Below are 15,361 nucleotides of genomic sequence, written 5' to 3'. Positions count from 1 at the left end.
TGATCACCGGCGGGCAGGAAGCACTGGGGCGGGGGGAGAGGGAGAGGGAGGAGCTGATCAGCGGGGCTTGCCGGTGGGCAGGAGGTGCTGGGGGGGGGAAGGGGAGGAGCTGATCAGCGAGGCTGACAGTGGTTGCTGAGCACCCACTATTTTTTTCCGTGGCTCCAGCCACTGAGTTGGCACCTCTGCACAACACAGTAGATGGGACTTCTTGTGTAACAAAAGTTAAAGTGTGTGGGTCAGCGCTTTGCTGAATCAGGGCCTTAGTTGTCTGTGCATGGTTATAATTTGCATCAGAACTTGGTACTTATACTAGAAGTGGGGAAAGTCAGTCTGGTGTATGCCATGAATAACTGCATAATAAGCACAATCTATAGTCAGCCATTTTTTTTTCTACTGAAAACCTTTTGCTGCATTTTGTTCAAGCTCTTCTACGCAAATATATAAACATACAACTGCATCCAGTAAGCAATAAATATTAATAAAGCATAAAAAGTGGAGCCTTATTGGAAAGCATTTTCCAAAGCACAGCTGGCAAAAGTACCTGTGAATAAATTCTGATTGCTTGCCAAAGAACAACACAGGTAGCATCATAATTAGTCAGCAGAGACAATAGAATTTGTATGTTCAAACATCATTGCTGAAGCATAAGCCTATATTAAGGGGCTGCTTTGAAAACTGGCACAATTTGGGAATTACATCTAGAATTTAATAGCCCTTTCATGTCATGTTCTAAACAGGTGTTGGTTGTTCTAAGACAAAATACACAACTGGAATTATAGACTCGACGCAGACACAGGTACTGAGTAGAATCAGTGCCTCTGTGAAAGCAATTTTCCTCATGATCACATTACATGGGTCTCTAGCACTAGTAATATAAGGGACATATACAAACCATTATCTCCTTTATTATGGCTTCAAGCAACACATCTTGGGTGTTCTTCTTCCTTAATGGTTTAGAAATCAGTTACCCTCATTTTCAAACCAAGAAAGGATCTGCCTTGCTCAAAGCTATCCTGTTTTCTTTTGTGCTACTTATATTGCCACTGCCAGCATTTGACACATTCTTTTCATTTCCTGCATCCTATATTGAACACGTATTTGTCAACAAATTACGGAGAGTATAGCAATAAGTTGGCATTCTAATCGCTACCAGACAGCAAGCCAAAGATTTCAAACATTTTCATGGTGTGTACATATTCCAAGACTGATTTGACACATATATGTATATTTATATTTCCCTTGCTGAAATAGAAACTTGTTCATACAAATATATGGGGTGAAACCCTGGCTCTGCTGAAGTCAATGGGAGTTTTGCCATTGACTTCACTGGAGCCAGGAATTCACCCATGCATTTTCTGTTTCCAGTGGTGGTGGAGTCCTCTTAGCAAAGTCCATCATGTCATACGGTTTTACAGTTGGTTGTACAGCAGTACTGGCTATTTCTGGGAAAGCTTAAGATTTATGGGTGGCAGTTATAGCCTTCATGACAGTAAAAGTGTCAGGTAGCTCCCTTCCCACTCACTTTAAACAAATATTACTGGTCCAGAATATACACCTTAATCTACTCCCTCCCTTCACCTGGGGAATCCTTTACTAAAACAATTTGTTTGACAGAAAAGACCTCCAAAGGACCTTTATTAATTTGATTTGCACGATCCTCCCTGCATTTCCTCAGTTTCACTGGTGAGTTGAGACCTTTGGCACTGAGGCTTTAGTTTACAGGTCCATTTACAAACAGATCACAAGTCATCTGAAAATTTCAGAGACAGAAGAGTGGATCTATCTGGATGGATGTGCTCCCTCGGATAAAGAACTTGATAACTAATAAGGAAGCCAGTTTATACTGAAACAGTTATAAGCAAGAGTGAGTGGCAGTTCGAGATGAGCAAATGCTTAAAACAAAAATAAAAACAATATTCATTTGAATAAAAAGTGAATTTGCTTTGACAGCTTTTGTGACCTTCATCTATCCACTCTCCGCAAACATTTGCATGAGAGGTTTGTTTACATGAGTGCTTTTGGAATGAGTATCCAAACCATAATGAAAATATGCATTTATTCTGGAAGTGTCGTAGATATTCACAAGATCTTTGTGCAAATAGTTACAACTTTAGTGATTTTTTTCCAAGCCCCCTCCTCCTTTTTATAAAAATTTCAGTCATCCAGTCAAGGAGCAGAAACAATACCAGTTTCTTAGGTACCCAATCACATAGCATAAATAGTAGAAGTATAGATGATAAAGACTCGAGGCAACAATCTCAGTGAATGGTTTGCAAGTGATGGAAAGGCAAAAACTTGTTTGCCTAAAACATTTGTCAGATAATTTCAAACAAAGATCAGATTTGTAAAAACTGAAACACATTGGCAGATAATGTTAACAGAAATATATTTACTAAAAATGTTCATTGCAACCTATTCAACTAGTTCCAGTGGTAATGATCTAAAATTTCTTTCACTGCTCTGTTCATGCCACCTGCTGGTAAATTGATGAAAGGTCTAGTTTTGTGTGTTTAATTCCTTGCAAGTTTTGCATAAGCTTTGGAATAGCACATTGTAACCAGGGATCTACAGTCAATTTATAGGCACCAGTAAAGTGAACAAGTTATCTGTTTGGGAAAAGTGTGGTATCGTTTAGAAATGTTGATTCAAAATGAAATTGTTGCTTTAATTCTCCCAAGCAGAAAAAGATCAAAAGTTTTCATTGAAATTAACATTTACCCACTGAAAAATTCTATTGTGATGAAACCACCATTTTTTGTTGTGCAAAAAATGTTCAACCAGTAATAAGATTGGTTATTAAACTCATGTGAACACCCACCCACCTTTCAACATGTACTGGACCAAGCAGTTCTAATTTTTGCAGGCAAAAACCTCATACACAGCAAGTACTATGTACCACGTAGACAAATGGAGATGCCAATCTAAGCACAGGTCCTAGTATAGATAGGACATAACACTTCAATTCAACGTTGGGCATTTAAGTCTGCCTAGGCCAGTCAGCAATGTCTTTACAGAGTAAACTCAGGACTAAGGTAACCTGAGATGGCTTCTAGCCATGAAAGAACCTACAAAGAGACTCTGAAAGGTATGTACAGATCCTTTCTTCATGTTCAGCTTCAGCTTCCATTTGATACTAGATATCCAACCATTCAGCACTCTAAATCTGACTCTTTAGCATTCCCCTTGTTTGCTGGATCCCCCCTACATGTGCCATTCCCAGATACTCCCCAAATGCCACCGATTGCTACCTCCTCCTTTCCTTGTCTGCGATTATCTCTTAAAACACTTCTCTGGCTCTTCTTGATGCTTCTTTGTCCCTCCCAACTCTCTCTCATAGATTCAGAAATTGCAAGATCACAAGGGAACCATTGTGATAATCTAGTCTGACTTCCTGGCTAATACAGACCAGAGAATGAATCACACTCAGCTTCATCCTCTCCCCCCACCCTGAAGTTTATTCAGAGATTTCTGAAAGACTAGGGGTTTGGGCCTACAAGAAGGCGATTTTCAGAGAAAGTAAGGCCATGTCTACACTTACAAGCTTACAGCGGCACAGCTGTACCGATACAGCTGTGCCACTGTAAGAGCATGTGTGTAACCACGTTATACCGATGGGAGAGAGCTCTTCCATGGACATAATAAAACCAGCTCAACGAGCTGCAGTAGCTATGTTGGTGGGAGAGCATCTCCCACCAACACAGAGCTGTGCACACGAGTGCTTATGTCAGCAAAATTTATATTGGTATGGGGGGGTGTTTTTTCACACCCCTGAGTTTTGCTGACGTAAGTGCTAGTGTAGATATGGCCCAAGACTATCACATTGGCTAGCACTCGAGGTAAATGAAGGTACTTTTTTTGAGATGCAGAACTTTAATTACCAATGATTACTACTCTGTAGGATAACTTTGTCTATATGGGGATTATTGAGTCCCACCAGTGAAATAACTAATTATTGATTTCAGTGTATCTGCAATTCTCAGAGGCAGGTTGACATTGTAAATGTGAATTTGTTCTCAATTGACTATTTAATGGATTGAGAGTGTTGCATCTACTTGACACTGACTGTGCAAGGGTGGGACTTCCCTTCCCTTCAAAAAGTTGTCATTTTAGTGTGACACTAAAGAACAGTTTGATATGATGGTCTGTCAAGGAAAAAGATTTACAGCCATTTTATGCTCAGCATAATTCAGCCAAAAAATATTTAGAAGAACAGCCTCTGCTTAATCATCATCTATTCAAAATAGAAACGTTTAATGAATTTTAAAAATATAATTTACTTAGCACTATCTACAATTGTTTCCTTTTGACATTTTGCTCTGCTTGGAGTCAGGACAATGAAAATAGAAGAGTTAGGGGTTTTTTGTTTGTTTCTCAACCATTTCACTTTCTGGATGCCAGGCAATAGCATTGTGCTCTAATGTTTGCATTGCAAATCTGTAGAGAAATATTTGAATTCAACCACCCCCGCCCCCACACACCTCTTTGTTTCCCTTCTCTTCTTCCCCCAATTGCACTGGAAGTTAAAAATATGAAAACATTTCTCTCAGTTTTGGATTTTGTAAAATCTGCAATTAGAGACTGAAAAGAACAGTTTCTTTTAAAATGATAATTCTGAAACGTTCTCAAAAATAAAACTTCAGAAAAACATAAAAGTTACAACTGGTGTAACATTGTGACAGATGAACCTATGAAGAACCTTTGCTTAAAACATGAAGGAAATGCCAGATAGCCAAGAGTGCCGGCTCTGCAAAGCTCATTGTAAAAAAAAAAAAAAAAAAAAAATCTATATTTTTTGGTGAAATGTCATTTCCAGACTCCCAAGAGTGAAAGAAAGTAGCTCCCTATCACACAAGGACCATGGAGAGCTCACAAGTAGTATTTTCATTACCAGGAGGCTTTGTCTCAAGACTTCACTTGCTGACTAATACTGTTTAAAAACAACAGCACATCACATATAACAGGCTAAACTTACTGACCCTCCAAGCCAGATGCAATAATCTTCAGAAGTTCGAGAGCCACAAGACACGCACACCCTGCCCCGTGGGGTGGCGCCTACTGGGGTGCAGGGCTTCTGCCTCAACACCCCCCCCCTCACGAAGCTAAAGCCCTTAGACCCCCATCCCTGCAGGACAGAAGCCCCTAGCCCTGCTCCCCACCCAGTTTGGTAGGCAGAGAATAAGGGTACATGGGGGCTCGTGACTCACACTAACTGTAAAAGAGCTGCATGTGGGGCCATGCCTGACAGAGAACTCACATCGCTATATAGTTTCTTTTAGTCATCATCTAGGAGAAACGGTGAAGTTTCTAGGCAAATTCTTTAAGGGCAACATTCACCTCTGTGTCGAGGGTCAGCACAAAGGCTTATGCCACCATTTAAATCTCACTAAACGCCTTATTTTGACAGCTTAAGTGGCACATAGGCTTTTGTGCTGGTCCTCTGCACAGGGGTAAACTGTACTCTAACTGCTTATGACAGGAGTGACGAGTAAAAATGTGATTTGCTATGGCTAAAGACAGCCTTGTTCGTACAATGAAATTCTTGAGTCATTTCACCATTGCGTTTATTCTGGTATTGAACACTCCTTACAAATTTGCAGTGCATACATGTTTTCATTACAGAATAGACAGGAATCAACTGACTGTGAAACTGTTTGGAAAACAATGTGATAGTTCTGTCACTCTTTCCCCCGGCACTTAGAGTTCTAATCCATTTTTTACCCTATTCTTTCTTGTACATTCAACCATGGACTCGTAAGTGGTTCTTGTTAACCCATTCTAGGCCACCTTTTAGCTCCATGTTTGTTTTTTATCTTGTTGTTATTTGGATATGGATGCTCTACTGTTTAACTATCTCAAAACTATGCCTATTAAAAAAACCTAATTACAGTTTACAGGAATCACATCCTTGGATGAGTACAATATGGATGCAATATTGGCATCTTCAGGTCCCTCACAGTCAGAGCCAAACTTTGCATTATCTGGCAGGCTTGCAAACTCATTTTTGTGTTACTCCTCCTTCCCCCCCCTTCACTAACAGATTTCTCTCAACCAATCTCACACCACTGTACATTTGGCAGCTCTAAGGATTTGGGGGGTATGGGACATTGAAAGAGAAATCTTGAGATACACCTTCCAAATTAATGGACTCATTTTACATAAGCAGCATGTTATTTCATTGGGTTGCCCTGAGCTTCCAGCAGCAGGAAGTGGTGCCCAGCTTTTTGTTCTTTCCATCCTATTGATTGATTTACTCTCATTTGATTTGTTTATTTATATCTTCAAGGCTCCTCACAAGTGAAAGGACCAGACATTCATGGCCAGAGACTCTGCTGACTTGTTGAAAATGCACTGAAAGTTGCTTGCTATATCGTGTTGGCTCAACCTTTCCAAACTCCCGTGGACACTGTTTTGGCCAAAGTAGTAGTTTTTCTGCTCCTTCCTTCCTCTCCAGGGAGGGGTGGATACAGCCCTTCATGTGGGGTCTGCCATGTAAAGGTCTTTGTAGGAGTCAGAGTTCATGCTTTCCTGCAAGAATCAGCTTTTTCCAAATACACAAAAACCACTAATTACCCTTTCTTCAGTTCTGAATATCACAGAAATTAGCTATATTTAGCTGACTGTGAATATAACATTAGGAGTAGGATAAGGCTTCAGAAATAAACCAGTCAGCATCTTGTTCAGGAGAATCCATCATTCCCCAAAGCTTAACACTAACAATTATTTTTTATAGTGATGAGAGAATGAGTTTGATTAAAATCTCCAGCACACTTGAGGTTTATGGGTTTCCAGCATGACTCATAGGATAGGACAATTTGAAAGGCTCAAGTTCTATGCATGCCACTCCTTTTGCTGACGCGTCTTTTCTGAATCATTCCCAAGCACTGCTGTTGAAAAAAAATATTATTGTGTTATCATCATTCATCTTACTCATCCTCAGCGCCATGGAAAAGCAGGGCCTGCCTCAGAGGGGATGGCAAAGAAGAACATCAGGAAGATGTGATGGTGATTTGAGAAGGGAAGAGACATCAGGGTGCTGATGGCAGAGAAAAGCAAGCCACTGGGCACAGAAGAGACCCTAGAAGGCTTTGGAGCACTGAAATAGATAGAAGAGAGCAGCAGAAGTATCATGAGAAGAACATGAACCACAAGAGGGCTGGAGATTGAAGTGGAGAGAAAGAGCCTGGGAACTTTGGTGCACAGAGAAAAAGGAGGCTAGGGTATGAACTCCTGGTCCCTAATCCTTAGGTTTTGCCAACCTCCACCCAGAACAGGAGCAGGGGTGAGGAAGAAGGGCAGTCTGGGGCTAATCATGTATCCATCTGGGGGCCAGGTCGACCATATGCATAATTAAGAGCAGCTTGGGGTGGGGGGTTACTCTGAATTATGCCATCTGGGAACTGCCAGAGAGGAGTATCACTCCAGCCAGCCCTGGTCATCCTAGGAATTGGAGGGCCCTCATCTCCACAAACAATGCAGCTTTAACACAGAAGAATCATGAGGAAATCAGGAATTTTGCCTGCTTATCCTGCCTGTCAATGGCTGAGCCCCACCTCATGTCACATTACAGTTCTTTTGAAGAAAGCTCCCCAAACAAGGAGCTCCTATAAACACGCATATCTGTGGGTAGATTGGCCATTGGGATTGCATACTCAGCGACTCAGATTATCAGTCACCCATTTTTATATGAAAGGTCACCCCAACACAGGAAGTCCCTACAGTTCTAAATACAGCACAGGTTATAGATGGAGAATCAACTTTCATCCCAAATCTCCTGCTCTGTTATGGTTTGAAAAGAGCCCTATGCCTCCAAAGGTAGATCTCTGCTTGGGAGTTCAATATTGAATTATTTGCCTTTGATTGATGAATTCTGGGCTTTAGCAAAACAATTTGAGTGTGATTTTATTGTAATACACAAGATTGCTGGAAAGGGAACAGTAACCCAGCTAATCAAAAAAATGCAAACTGCCAAGAAAGCAAAAAAACCACGTGGCTAAAATCCTCCAGATTTAGGGGTTCCATTAAGAAGAGACTGCAGTGTGCATAGTGGATGTACTACACCATTTTATGAGAGGGTATTTTTTCCCAAATGTGTCATTTTCAGTATTGCCAAGAAACAGATCAGCTGTAGCTAAGAGATTAGTAAATATCATTACTGCATTTCCCTTGTTTCAGGCTATGACAGGTAAGGTATATGTTTGAGTCATCTGCTGCACCAATCCTCATTTATATCCAGGAGTGGGAGCATATTCCTCATTCACATTCTAAAAGTCACCAGTGTGTGAGTTCAAGCAAGCAAGTGTAATTACCCACTTTGCACTGGGTAATTATCCACTTTGCACTAGGTAATCATCAGTGTTTCCAGTTATATATAGGAAACAATGCAGGACCTTGCAATTACATGTGACAATACCCGCGTATAAACATAAAAACATACCCCTCACTAAAGATTCTTCTAGAATAAGATATCTGCCCTGCCTTGTGCTTCTGTGATCAGGGGAATGAGAATGTAGGGAGTGCAGGAACAAGGACCTGGGAGCCTAACACACTACTGGTCTTCCACGGTCCCACATTCCAATTCCTTACACATATGCTGCCATCCAGCAACCTGTGCTGGGAGACTTCACACCACTCCTTTCTGGAGAAGCAGTAAGGAACTTTACCTAATACAATTCTGCATTGTAGTATGCCTCAGCAACCAGCTGCTACCTCTCTGCCTCTCCCCTACTACTCACCCTTCTCACATCCTATGTATGAGAGCAATGAAAATTTCAGTTCCATGCTAGGTCACTAGGTGGCAGATAATTAACACACCTGAACCTGGGGGAGCAGCAACTGAAGCCAATGCCTAATAGCTGCACAGCCATGAAGATCAGTTTGAACTGTCTACTGGTGACATTTCCTGTTTCTAGCTTTAATTTTCTCTATCAATTCACAGACTAACAATTTATGCCTTCTAATGCTCCCTTTCCTGACCATTGAGACACCATTTCAGCAAGTACCAACTCTGATAATGTCTGAGTGACGTCAACTCCAGCTTCTGAATAGAACATTACTCCTCCAGGCAAGGGAACCCATGTAACCAAAAGGGAATCTGATCTTTAAGTAACATGTCCAAGGCAGTGGTGTTTCTAGAAGGATGTGCCCAACCTTGTATTAAAATGTGTTTATTATTCTACTGAGCAACATGAATTAGGTGTTCGACAGGCAAACAGAACAAAGAGCTTGAGTTTTTCCACTGATGCCTGTGAAAATCAGAAGTAGCTACACAGTCAATTGAGTTGCACTATTATAAAAGTTGGAGGAGGATCAGGACCAAGATTGCTGCACTGAAGATCTTACCAGGGAGGGGAGGGGGGCAGGGGGGGGGCGGGGGCGGGCCCAGGGGCCCCCCCCCCAGAGAGAGGGGCCGAGGCGCCCCCCCCTCCGAGCCTCTCGCCCTCTCGCGCGCCCGGCGCCTCCAGCGCGCGAGCGCCCCGAGGCCGCCGAGCGCCCCCGCCCCCCCCGCCCGAGGGGGCGGGGGGAGGGGGCCGGGGGGTGGTGGGCGGGGGCCCTGCTCACAGCCTCCCCTCAGAGCTCGGGGCCCGGGGCGCTGGCGGGCGGCGCTGGCGGCGGGGGGGGGGGGGAGCGAGCGGGGGGGGGGGGGGCGGGGGGGGGGGGGGGGGGGGCGGGGGGGGGGGGGCGGGGGGGGGGGGGGGGGGGGGGGGGGGGGGGGGGGGGGGGGGGGGGGGGGGGGGGGGGGGGGGGGGGGGGGGGGGCGGGGGGGGGGGGGGGGGCGGGGGGGGGGGGGGGGGGGGGGGCGGGGGGGCGGGGGGGCGCGGCCAGCGCCGCGCGGCGGGCGGCGGCGGGGCCCCTTCTGTTTGGGCGCCGGGGCCGCGCGCCCGCCGGGCCCCCCCCCCCCCGCGCCCCCGCCCCGGGGACCGCCGCCGCCGCGCCGCCCGCGCTTCGCGGTCGGGGGGGGGGGGGCCGGCAGCCGGGTCTTGCGGGGGGCGCGGCGCGGCGTCGGAAGAGGGGCAGCAGCGCCGCCCCGCCCCGGGAATCCTCTGGGCGGCCCTGGATCTTACCAGCTACTCAACTGAAGCTTTAGCTTCATGGGCCAGATCCTCAATGGAACTATGCCAGTTCACACCAGATCTCTTTTATTCACTGCTACTTCAATGAGTTTATGGATAGAACTTCTAGGAACAGGACATATCTGGTAACTGTGAGGGAACAGGCCTCTCTCCTCATGAAGGTCTAGGCCTCTATTCAACTCTCCTCATGACAACACAGTTCCTCAGATCTATAGCCAACTTGCTTTCTGAAACAAATTCTTCACCAGCAGGGCCCTTAATTGGGCTATTTGTATAACTGAATCCCTGTCAGAGAGGACCCAAACTAAGCCACTTGGCTCAACAAATTGACGGTTCAGAGGTGAAAAAGCAAGCAACTCTGTCACTGAATTATCAGCATGAAATCAGCACCAAAAAAAAAAAAATCTCCCTGGACCCACTCACCCAGCTAAAGCAGCAAGTTAGTTTCCCCAGCCCAGTGGGCCCCGAAATGATGAGTACAAACTGGTGAGTGAGTTTATAATGTAGAAATGGAGCTGTTACTATAACGACTTATGATGAGAACGGCTTCCACGAGGACAGAAAAGTGAAAAGAACTGGGGAATTTATTACGTCAGAGGACTGAGCACAGAGCAAGCCGCACCACTGAAGTCAGCATGAGTGTAGTGACTCAGTGGGTTACTTAATCAGAACAAGACCCTGCACTTTCAAATAAGCAATTCTGTTTTCATTCTCTAGTCGTCTCCAGGGCCAAGGACTTCAGTGGCACTACACCTGGAATTGACCTAGTCCCATGTGCTTAAGGCTGTTCTAGTGTTTCAGTGAAGCAGCACAACAGGACAGTAGCTGGTCCAAGACATGGCAGCAGGAAGGAAGAGCAAGCCAATAGCAATGGGCTGTGATCAGGGGCAGTGGAATGGAGAGGTTTCCATAGCAACAGGGAGAGCGCTTTCCTGGTTTAGGTGAGCAAGTTAAATTTTCATTACATTCTGCTCAAAACAGGGGTTAAATTATCTCCTAGACTCTGTGCAACCCCAACGACCGGGTAGTGTGGGAGTCAGAGCATCATTTGGCCTTAAGGAAACAGACTAGAGTGGAAGGGAAAATATTCCCCTCCGAGGGCAGCTGGGTAAATTATGGAGGTATTCCAACCAGGGTGTAGAGAGGTCAGCAACAGCCTAAGCATAAATTCAGGCCACTGAAATCTACTCTGGCTCCATACATCCATCAGGTTTCACAAGAACCCATATAAAAATCTTCTGGATTCCTTAAGCAGATGCCCATTCTTGAAAGCATGTGTGTGTTTAGCATACCTACGTAGAAAGTTATTTGCATTATATATGTTACATGTGTGGACCATAGGGTCCAGTTACCCATATATAGGTCAATATCTGACCTCCAATAAAGCAAGGATCATGACGCAAGCTATAAAAGGATCATTTATTCAATATTTAAAGTGAGGAAAAAGCCAGGATTGTAAATAGTTGAGACAACTATGAATGATCCTTGCATGCACAAGCTTTGCCCGTTTTCTTAATATAGGCTTTCATAAATCCAATACATTATGCAAAACAAATGCTACTTATCTAGCATTCACACACAAGTTGTGCCAGTTTTTGGTCCATGCAGGCTGTACAATAGTGACTGCAATTCATTCCCCTCTGTGTTAGAGAGAGAAAACAAGATAATTACATTTCAGTTACTCACATGGGTTGTCACTTATAGTTTCTGTTATTTCTTAAGGAACCAACTACTTGTGGTTACCAAGCACCAATGTGAGATGGAGGGCAAAAGTCACATGACCCAATGCCGGGACTGATTGGATAACATGTGTCACTGCTGTCCATAATCTAATATATAATGGAGCCCCAGTTTTCATTTTAATGTAGAAGCTAACAGCAAGGAAAACTGCAGTGCTTTTATGAGTTACAATAAAAACCTCACTTGGAGGATGGAGTTGTTGTGCATGTGTGTGTTTAAATTTAAAGAGGCTGTTAGTATAAAGAATGAACCGCATGAACTCCACAAGTTGGCAGAAGATTTACTGAGAGGCAACATTGCCAATTTAGAGAAATTGCCTCCTGGGGCATGCAGGCTACAGCAGTTATAATTTCTGAAAAGTCTGTGGATGTGATATTACCTTGATATACAGGGGAAATGTCATTTTTGAGCAGAGGAATAAAATGCAAGAAGTTATGTTTGAGTATCTAGGCTCTTCGATGGGGAATGCCACTGGTATTAAATACAAATAAGTTTTGGAAAAACACTCATAGCTCTAATGTTAAAAGACTGATGCTGAACAGCAGGAAAACCTAGGTCTTTCACTGTTAGAGGGGCCACATTAGCCCGTCAGGAAAGATGGACATGGTAGATAACATGGCACTGTTTATTGGATCAGTAAATAAATCTTATGGGCCAGAAAGGTTTTGGTAGTTTTTACAACAACATCACTCTGCAATTTTAGGGACTTCAACATTTTTCAACTTCTATCAGTATCCCCATGTGCTCTGTCCTCAGTAGCTGGGACTGGGAGGTGATTAGAAAGATACAAGAACCACGTAATCCTTGAAATGTTTGGATCGAGATTTGGGAAAATATCCCAAGTGTGTTCTTGTTCTACTAGACTCTTCAGCCATTCCTGCTATGCTACAAAGCCCACTGTGGAGTCTCTGCAGATCTGTGTGGCAATCTCTATCAAGCCAAGTGCCATGTTAAAATCTGTTACTCACAGAAACATTCCTGTTATCAGATGCACACAGGATATTCTGGGACATCTCACATCCAGCACTAGAAACAGAGAGAGGAAAAAACTAGCCAGACTAGGGAGTCAATAAGGGGAAAGAAAAGAAAGTGGTGATCAAGGAGAAGCTAAGAGAAGGAAAAAGGTTCACGGAGAGATGGACAAGAGATGTCACTGAATCAAGGCTGCTGAGATCAGTCAAACCTGATTGTCACAGGGCAAAAGAGGGAATCATGCTGAAGGAACTGGAGGCAAGATTAAGGAGAAGTTCAGTTTAAGAAAGGAAAGATGGTCTTGTTAAAGGCACTCGCCTCAGTTCCCATCACTAAAATGCAGATAACTTTTCCTTTCTCCCAACCTTTGTCTTGGTAGATTGTAAGCTCTTCTGGGTAGGGACTCTCTCACTATATGTTTGTAGTGCCTAGTGCAATGGGGCGGTAATCTTGGTTGAGGGCTAGAAGTGATGAAAGTAGAGAAACTGAGGGTACGTCTACACTACGGGACTATTCCGAATTTGCATAAACCGGTTTTGTAAAACAGATTGTATAAAATCGAGTGCGCGCGGCCACACTAAGCACATTAAATCGGTGGTGTGCGTCCACGGTCCGAGGCTAGCATCGACTTCTGGAGCGTTGCACTGTGGGTAGCTATTCCATAGCTATCCCATAGTTCCCGCAGCCTCCCCCGCCCCTTGGAATTTCCGGGTTGAGATCCCAGTGCCTGATGGGGCAAAAATCATTGTCGCGGGTGGTTCTGGGTAAATGTCGTCAGTCACTCCTTCCTCTGGGAAAGCAACGGCAGACAAGCATTTCGCGCCTTTTTTCCCCTGGATTGCCCTGGCAGATGCCATAGCATGGCAATCATGGAGCCTGTTTTGCCTTTTGTGACTGTCACCGTACGTGTACTAGATGCCGCTGACAGAGGCGATTCAGCAGCGCTACACAGCAGCATGCTTTTGCTTTTGCATAACAGCAGAGATGGTTACCAGCCATACTGTACCATCTACCAATCCATAAATTGGTAAAAAGATGATCATGGTTACCAGTCCTTTTGCACTGCACCATCTGTTGCTGTCATAAGTGCCCCTGGCTGCTCTTAGCCAGGGGCGCAAAAGCCAAACTTGGGAATGACTCCCTGAGTCAATCCCTCCTTTTTGGTATCTAAAAATAGAATCAGTCCTGCCTAGAATATGGGCAAGTGTACTAGAGAACCACTGTATCAGAGAACCAGAGAGCACAGCTGCTCTGTGTCAGATCCAGCAGAAATTATGAGCTGTATGCTATTCACAGGGGGTGCTCCTGCAACAACCCCACCTGTTGATTCCGTTCTTCCCCCAGCCTTCCTGGGCTACCGTAGCATTGTCCCCCCACTTGCGTGATGAAGTAATAAAGAATGCAGGAATAAGACACAGTGACTTGTTAGTGAGAAATGAGTGGAAGGCAGCCTCCAGCTGCTATGATAGTCCAGACAGGACATTAAGGAGTGTGGAGGAGAGGAGCCTTACTCCTTACTCTGCTAGTCCAGGGGCAATTGAATCTTTTCTTTACACATGAAGGGTGGGGGCTGATGGAGCTCAGCCCCCTGTTGCTATGATGAGGATGGTTACCAGCCATACTGCACCATCTACCAGGAAAAATTAGGGCCAGGTGCCCTTGATCAACCTCATGGATGCTAGTCGGCACGGTTACCAATCCTTTTGCACTGCCCCATGTGCCAATAGGCTGATGATGACAATGGATATCAGTCATATTGCACCATCAGCCACCCATGGCGGGGGGGGGGAGCAAGGATGTTGGTGTTGAGTGCTGCAGCATCGCGTCTATCTGCAGCATTCAGTAAAGATAGGGTGACATGTAAAAGAGTCAAGAGAGGATTGTTTTCCCTTTCACTTCTGGGGGTGGGTGGGGGGGTGCGTAAATTGCCAAGCTATGCCCTGACCCACCGCGGACACTGTGTTTGACCCTAGAAGCATTTGGAGCTCAGCCAAGAATGCAAATGCTTTTTGGAGACTGCAGGAACTGTGGGATAGCTTGAGTCCTCCAGTCCATGAGCGTCCATTTGATTCTTTGGCTTTCCATTACGCTTGTCACGCAGCAGTGCGCTGAGTCCCTGCTATGCCGTCTGTCTGGAGATTTTTTTAAAATGTTTTTTAATTCGTCTTCTGTAACGGAGCGCTGATAGAACAGATTTGCCTGCCCTTACAGCGATCATGTCCGCATGGTCCATGCGGGAGCTCTTTCTTTATTTTGATTTTTAACTGCATCACCACACGTGCTGATTGGAGCTCCACGCTGGGCAAACAGGAAATATTCAAAAGTTCGCGGGGCTTTTCCTGTCTACCTGGCCACTGCATCCGAGTTCAGATTGCTGTCCAGAGCGGTCAGTGGTGCACTGTGGGATACCGCCCGGAGGCCAATACCGTCGATCTGCGGCCACACTAACCCTAATCCGATATGGTAATACCAATATTAGCGCTACTCCTCTCGTTAGGGAGGAGTACAGAAACCGGTTTAAAGAGCCCTTTATACCGATATAAAGGGCCTCTTAGTGTGGACGGGTGTGGCATTAA

Source organism: Mauremys reevesii, linkage group 10 (assembly GCF_016161935.1).
Source record: "Mauremys reevesii isolate NIE-2019 linkage group 10, ASM1616193v1, whole genome shotgun sequence".
Classification (NCBI taxonomy): Eukaryota; Metazoa; Chordata; order Testudines; family Geoemydidae; genus Mauremys; species Mauremys reevesii.
This window is presented reverse-complemented; position numbering follows the sequence as displayed.